Raw genomic sequence first — 8,870 nt, forward strand, 5'->3', positions numbered from 1 at the left:
ACACACACACACACACACACACACACACACACATATATATATATATATATATAAAGTAAAAGGATGCTGGCATAGTTGAATGGCTAAAAAGTTCCTTTTGCAACCATAAGGTCACAAGTTCAATTCCAGTACACAGAATTTTTTACCATAGCCTTAAGTCAACTCCAAGATTGTGGATAAAATTTGATTTTTGAACCTCATTGGAGGATCTGTAATTACAATTCAAAGAGTCAGACTGTCATATTAATTCTCCTTGAGAACATTGTTAAGAGTACATATGTTTTTGAAATTCTCACACCATAATTCAATGAACAATTAAAACACTCATCACTGAAACCTATGGAGGTCTACTTTATGTATATATATATTATAATTATTATTATTATCATTATTATTATTATTATTATTATTATTATTATTATTATTATTATTATTATTATCATTATTATTATTATTATCATCTTTTATCTTTTACTTGTTTAAGTCATTAGACTGCAGCCATGTTAGGGCACTGCCTTGAAGTATTTTCAGCACCCATTACATTTTTTCTTTTTTTCTTTTCTAAGCTTGGCACTTATTTTATTGCCCACTCTTGCTAAACTGCTAAGTTATTGGAACATAAACACACTAAGACTGGGTGTCAAGCAGTGGTTGGGGACAAACACAGACACACACACACACACACACGTACACCAGGCTTCTTTCGGTTTCCGCCTACCAAATCCACTCGATAGGCTTTGGTTAGCCTGAGGCTATAGTAGAAGACACTTACGAAAGTTGTCACACAATGGGAGCGAACCCAGAACCATCTGGTTGTAAAGCAAGCTTCTTACCACAACATCTACACCTGCACATATATATATATATATATATATATATATACACACACATACATACATATATACAAAAATGTGTGTGTATATGTATGTATATATATATATACACACACACAGAGGCATGACTTTATGATTAAGAAGTTTGCTTCCCAACGACATGGTTCTTGCAGAGCCAACTTAGCAGCATTATAGGCCCCTAGATAAATCAAAGCACTGGACCCTATAATATTTATTTGTTGACAGCAATCCAATAGGAAGAGATATCCACAAAATATTCAATAAACAAAAATGATGGCAAATCCCTTAAATCTCCAAAATGTTATTGAAATGTTAATTGTATCACATTTCTACTGAAGACATAACACACATTTAGCAGCAACCTTAAAATGTCATGAAGATAAAACTGTCTAATGCAGTATGAGTTTCTTGTTAAAACAATATACAATGCCACCCGTAGGGTGACATTGTATATTGTTACTGTTGGGGTAAGTATAAAAAATACTACAGATGTCAAGTACATCCACACATTGCAACACAAAAAATATAAATGGAACATACTCATGAAAACCACCCCCATAATACAATCACAACAGAGTTAACATAGCCTGAGACAAAAAACAAACATAAAGAAAAAACACATTGTTGTGAAAGTCAGATGGTAAATAGATGTTAATATAATATGTAAAATCTGTGAGAAAGAAAACCTACACCTCTTTGAGATCAACAACTTTTTTCACACTGATCATATATTCACGTTCTTATTTGTAATTAGTATTCTAATGCTTTTAAGTTCTTTAAATGATAATCTTTGCAAGTTGTGGTTTCCAAACACATAAATAGACAAAGATCACATATTCTATAAATCCAACCAGTAAATAAATATAAGTTCTCTAAAGTTTAGAATAGGATTCTATACATTGTTGTTGTCTAAATTCCAATGATAGAGCTTTGCTTCATAGTTAGGAACCAACATCTTGTTTATGAGATATCTCAGAAAATTTTCATTAAAAGACCTCACAAAACACATCCATACACACATAAGTGGCATTATGAAATTGTTCATTGTCGCATGGCCACATGTGACAACAGAATGATAGAATGATGTTGAGGCATCTCTCAAGCGCATTCACATTACAACTGAAGTGAATTCTCTTCAAAAAAGAATTGTAACAAGATTGATAGATTAGCTCACTAAATGCATAACTTATTCTCTAGCACTCTGCATTATGATTTGGATCATCAATCTTTCTCAGTTGATACTGGTATCAGCATTTCTGGCATCTCTTAATATATTATCATTGATGTAGCCATTTAGTTCGCCAGTCCCCAGTCAAATTGTCCAACCCATGCTAGCATGGAAAGCGGATGTTAAATGATGATGATGATGAGGTTGCTTGAAACATTCCAGTGTCACATAAATCAGTCTTTTAAAATCAGAAATCATTACTTGAAATGAAAATCAGAAATCATTTACACTGAACCGCAAAAGAAACATAATTTTTTCAAATGTCATTTTTATATAGTAAATTCTGAAAATTTTTTGGGGGGATGTAAGTGCAAATATTCCAAGGCATACTGGTTTATGACTGAAACCCAAATTGCAGGTAACCTTTCAACTTTCCCTGAAATGAGATGCCAAAACGCAGTTGTGTTGAATGCCGTGGGTGGCAGTCACAAACAACTGTCATGAAAACCGAAATGCACATGCATCTCATGGAGGTTATGGGTATAAAAATCAACTTAAACTGCATTCCTGGCATTTGTAATTTGGACGCATCAGGTATGACCCAATTATCAGCAGCACAGACAGAACAAGCTATCGGCCGATTGCAAGCAGGGCAGTGTGCCCTGGTTATTGCGAAAGGTTACAATGTCCATATCAGCACTATCTATTGCAACAGTGATACAACAACACCAACAGCACTTCAGATCATGCACGCAGAAGACGCCCCCAGGTGACCATGCCCAGGCAAGACTGCTTCATCTACCTGAAACATTTCTGTGATTGCTTCTGACTGGCCAGCATGACAGCTCGCGAGACCATTGGCACTGGACAGCAATCCATCAGCAATGACATGATACGACGTTGACTGGCTGCCAACAACTTGCATTGCTGTCATCCTGCTTGAAGGCCTGTCCTCACTGCCCACCACCATCAGGCACAACTACAGTGGGCTACACAGTACCAACATTGGCGGCATCAGTCTTCTCTGACCAGAGCCAATACTGCGTTTCCATCTCGGATGGCAGGGTGAAAGTGTGGCATAGGAGGGGTGAATGCTACAGATATGCATGTGTTATGGAGAGATGTGTGGGGTGGCTAAAGCATCATGGTTTAGAGTGCTATAGGCCTGAATCAGAGAATTGGGCCCCATGTGTTCCAAAATGTGCAGGCAGAGGGAATAGCATTACGGTGCAACACTATGTTGACCAGATCCTAAGACCTCACACGTCCCCATAGCCATGTGTCCCAGCAGGACAATGCTCCCTACTACATGGCCAGGGTCACCACAGACTTCTCGCATCAGCACAACATCAGAACCATGCCATGGCTGGCTCTCAGCCCAGATTTGAACCCCATTGAACACCTGTGGGATGAAATCCAGAGACAACTGAACCAGGTGGTCCCAAGGCTGACAACTTGTATGGAACTAGAGACAGCTTTCCTCAAGGTGTGGGCACAGGTGCCAATGGCTTCTGTGAACTGCCTCATGCACTCCATGTACTGATGGTGTATGGCTGTTTTGAACACCTAGGGAGGGTATACACAGTATTGAACATGTCACACCCTACAATTTTGATGTGCTGGATCTGCCCACTACCAGAACACATGACAATGACCCATAGACTGTGGTCAAAGTGCATCCAAGAAACTGACTTTATCAGATTTATCAAAATTTATCTCTGACATAATGAAATTAAAACATATTTCACAGTCACACACACCTCGCATTTCTTTTGCAGTTCAGTGTATTATACTCTATAATTTGTGTAATGAGTTTTGGTCTGTATTTCAATATTGAAATAAATTGCTGTTTAACCCTTTAGCATTTAAACTGGTTACATCTGACCCAGTTATTCTACCTGTTTCACATTCAAATTGGCCAGATCCAGGCTCTTGCACTTACAAGATCATTCTAAAAGCAAGCAATCACATTATCAAAATCTCAAAATTATGAAGATAGTGCATGATTTATTCAAAACAATATTAATACGAAGGTGGTACCAAAAAGTTATGTTTAGGAAGAAATAATAGATGTACCTAAGTTTTGACATCATCTCCTTCAAAATAGTCACCTTGTGCAGCAAACACTGGTCCCAGCATTCCTACCACTTTTGGAATCCAGCCTGGAAGTAATTTTCTGTAAGTAAGTCAAAGACCTTCTGTGATTTGCTCTGGATCTTGACAACAATGTTAAAACAGTGACCCTTGAGCTGCATTTTCATCTTGGGGAAGAGATGGAAATCCACAGGTGCTAAATCTGGAAAATTTGGTGGGTGCAGAAGCGATTCTGTATTGTTTTTGGTGACAAACTTATGAGTGAGGGGAGTTTGGTGATAGGGTGCATTGTTGTCATGAAGAATCCAAGTCTTCGTGTTGCACAGATCTGGTCACTTTTGCCAAATATCCTCTCTCAATGAACAATACTACAGATGTCAAAACAAAAACGATGAGCATGCTCTTGACTGAGCTGCCAATCTGTTGTGTCTTCTTTGGTTGTGGAGATGAAGGGCTCTTCCATTGTGATGACTGCAGCTTTTGTCTCAGGGTGATGATCCTTGACACGAAGAATGGGTCGTCAGCAGTACACCAACAGAGATCTTGACAGATTTCAATGGTGGTCAGCAGGCAGGGAGCAAACTTGGCAGAGACATGCTGCATGTCCAAATCAGATGTTAGGATGGCCTGCATGGACTCATATGACAGACCAACAACATCAGCAATGTTGTTGATTGTCCTCTGACAATCCTCATGCACAAGCTGATGAATTTTCGGCACATTTCTGGGGGTGACACTTGTGGCAGGTCTTCTAGATTGCTCATCTTCCAGAGATGTTCTTCCACTTTTGAAGTACCCATGCTACTCGAAACATTGTGTACAACCCATTGCCTCAGCGCTGTAAGCTTGTTGAAGAATGCTCAATGCCTCTGTTGCAGACTTCCCAAGTTTAATGCAAAATTTCACATTAGCTCTTTGTTCCTGTCCATGACAAAATTGTAGACTACAGCATACATGTGATCACAAAAACACAAATTTCACAACTTACAAAGTAAACACAGCAATGTCACTCAGCACACTACCTCATGAAGGTCACTGCTAGCTTTCACTGCACATGCAACCATGTGCTGCCATGCTTCAGAACTAGTCCAGGAACTTTTTGATACCACCTATAAGATTACATTTGATAGAATATTCTGAATGTTAAGAAATTTACAGCTAAGTAACCTATTTTTGTGGAAATTTTTATAGAGAACAAAGTTGCTACTAGCTAATATTTTCCTGTATAGTTTTGAATTCTGTTCTGTTGTAATTGTGTGTAGAAATTTCATGATGCAGTTGCTAAGCAGAGGAGTTGAGAATGGAATTTGATAGGCAGAAACTGTATATATTCTTGTATGCACACACATAACATATACATACATAGTACACACATACATTTGTGTGTATGTGTGTGTACTATATGTATATATGTATGTATGTAAGTATGAATGTATGTATTTACATATGTTTATGTCTGAACAATCCTTTAGGCTACTGGTTATGACTTTTGTCTCATTGTCTCATACAAAACCTCTAAAACAGGAATAAGATTTGAATGGATGTAGTTGACTAAAAACCCTTGAAGTGTAAAAAAAATATCGTTACCCTTCATTTATGTGTACATATTTGTGTGTGCAAAACAGAATCAAAGATGGAAGCTTTGAAACACTTCCCCAAAGTATACTAACCTTCAAAACTCCGCCTTCTTCATAAGAGGAGGCAGGCCAATAGTTTGCAGTGGTCCTTCTGAAAAAGTAAACTTTTTTTTTTCTTCTATTTTCTTTCTGATGTTTATTAAAAAATTCCAGTCTTAGAGACTATAAATGTTTATAAGTACAATATGGATTGCAGAAATAGATGAACTTTCAGCACTTCCCCAAAAATTTTCCATTATGATTCCGGTGTACTGGAGTTATTTATAAAAGCAAGCAACAATTCAGGAACACAAATCTTGCAATTTCAGTTCCTGATTGTAACTATTTCCTTTTACTTACATCACTAATGCACTTGAGAAAGGTATGAACATGAAAATTTTCTTCTGCTCAAAATACAGGAAAACTATGCCAAGTCCATTACAGGAAACTAATATCAAAATAAATCCATATATATGTGAAAATAATGCTGACTAGGATTTGGTATTACAGAAAATACTTTTACGCCAAACTGTCTCTGAAAATGTCAACATTGGTACAATTATGTAAAAACTTAGCAAACGTCATGTGTTTACTTTAATTTCATCTCTCTGAAGTCAATAAAATAACTAACAAGTGTACACAGGGGAGATTCAATTTCCCCTTATACTCCTAATCTTTTATGAAAATTTATTCCATGCTTAATAAATAAATAAATAAATAAACCTGTTCATTTTCTGTGAGCTCAATATTCAAAAGGAAGTAGGATTCAGTTACTTTTTAAAAGTTTTTCACTAATCTATTTATCTAGTCTGGTGTGAGAGGATTCCACCCCATAACTACAGACAATTTGCATTTACTTTGGCTTTTCACTAACCATTTTTTCTTTCTTTTTTTTTTGTTCCATCCTACAGGGCAACTATTGTCATGGAATATAATTTCCCAAGTACTAGAACTTCATCTTTACTATTGCAACCGTTTCAAGAAATAGAAGAAACATCTAGGAATGGTGGCACAATACTTTTCTACTCTAGGTACAAGGCCCGAAAGTTTTGGGGAGGAAGCCAGTCAATTAGATTGACCCCAGTATGCAACTGGTACTTAATTCATCAACCCTGGAAGGATGAAAGGCAAAGTCGACCTCAGCGGAATTTGAACTCAGAACATAAAGACAGACGAAATACTGCTAAGCATTTTGCCTGGCATGCTAATGTTTCTGCCAGCTCACTGCCTTAATGGTGGCACAATACTGTTAGAGAGTAATGTTCAGAGACATTTGATATATTCTAATGACTTAGACAAGCTTTTTATTTAACTTTGGAATAGAATACATTAGCTTTAAAAAACAAACATGAATGATTGAGTTTATAGAATGATTAAACTAATACTTTGTGTGAGCATATCTCAAAAATTGAAATGGAAATATTGGTGACCAAATAAAGTTTAAAGACTGATGTTTTTTCACATTAAACATCTATAAGCAATCTAATTCCACCAAGGCTGATTTTGCCTTTCAGCTTTTTGGGGTTGATAAAATAATACCAGTTGAGCATTGGGATCAATGTAATTGACTTACCTCCTCCTCTAAAACTGCTGCCCTTGTACCAAAATTTGAAACCAATATTATGCATTAATTCAGTTAATTTCAAAACAATTGAATACTCATTTTCAAAACCAACAAATATCCATTTGATTTAAGGCAGTTAGCTAGCAGAATCATTAGCATGCTGGGCAAAATGCTTAGCAGCATTTCACCTCTCTTTACATTCTAAGTACAAATTCCACCAAGGTCAACTTTGCCTTTCATCCTTTCAGAGTCAATAAAATAAATACCAGACAAGTACTGGGGTTGTTGATGTAATTGACTTCCTCTTCTCCCAAAATTTCTGGCCTGTAGAACTTGACAAGGACGTCCTGCAAACCCTGGTGGAACAAAATCCTATCATAACTGTTGAGGAACTAGTAGAGAAGCTTGGATTTGATCATTCAACCATTCATTGACATCTGCTGCCATCAGAAAAGTCATCAAATTGGGTCAATGGGTTCCTCGCAAATTTTCTGAGTCTAATCGTGTACAGAGAGTGAATGTGTGCTCTTCTTTACTGTCACATCTCATGAATGAACCTTTTTCAGACCGAATAGTGACTGGTGATGAGAAATGGGTTCTCTATAAAAATGTCAAGTGCTGAATACAGTGGGTAGGGAAAGGAGAAACACCAACACCCCAGGATAAAGAAGGTCTTCACCCATGTAAGATGTTGTTATCTGTTTGGTGGGATATGAAAGGTTTAGTCCACTGTGAACTTTTAAACCCAAACCAAACGATAACAAAGGAGATCTACTGTGAACAGCTTAAGTCAGTGTTAGAAGAAAAACAACCATCTTTGGTTTCAAGACAAAAGATGTTCTTCCATCAGGATAATGCTCTGCTACATACTGCGAGAATGACATTCCAAAGGCTGGAGCAGTTTGAATAGGAAACAATGCCCCACCCACCATATTCACCAGACATTGATTACTCAGACATATTCACCATGTATTGATTACTCCTAGTCTTACAAAATAGAATATAGTTCACTAAGAAGATATAATAAGACTGAAGCACGCCTACTGCTTTCCCCAGTCAGGTTTAAAAACTCGATTCACTCCACTTTGCCTTGTCCAAAAAGTGTGATTAACCAAGTTTTATTGGAGTTATCTCCCTTCCCGGTTTTCAGCTTTCCAGAGACCTGATGAGTATGTTTTTGTATGATCACAGCTGATCGATGTTGTTCAACTCACTGCTTTATGTATGTGAGTCCTTATCGTATTTGTTACACGTTTATATAATAGTAGTGGTGTTTGGCAGAATCGTTAGACGGCCACACGAAAAGACGAGCTATTTAGTTCAACTTAGCCAAGCTTCTCAGATTGATGAAGTAAAGCATTCATTATGTACAAGTTGATTTATTATTCCAACAATGTATCTTGGATGTCATTGGAATTGTTGTTGGCACTCCGTCGCTTACGACAACGAGGGTTCCAGTCGATCCGATCAACGGAACAGCCTGCTAGTGGAATTAACGTGCAAGTGACTGAGCAATCCACAGACACGTGTACCCTTAACAGGTACAACAGAAACAAAAGATCGGAAGAGCGTCG

The sequence above is a fragment of the Octopus bimaculoides genome, chromosome 1 (assembly GCF_001194135.2).
Source record: "Octopus bimaculoides isolate UCB-OBI-ISO-001 chromosome 1, ASM119413v2, whole genome shotgun sequence".
NCBI lineage: Eukaryota > Metazoa > Mollusca > Cephalopoda > Octopoda > Octopodidae > Octopus > Octopus bimaculoides.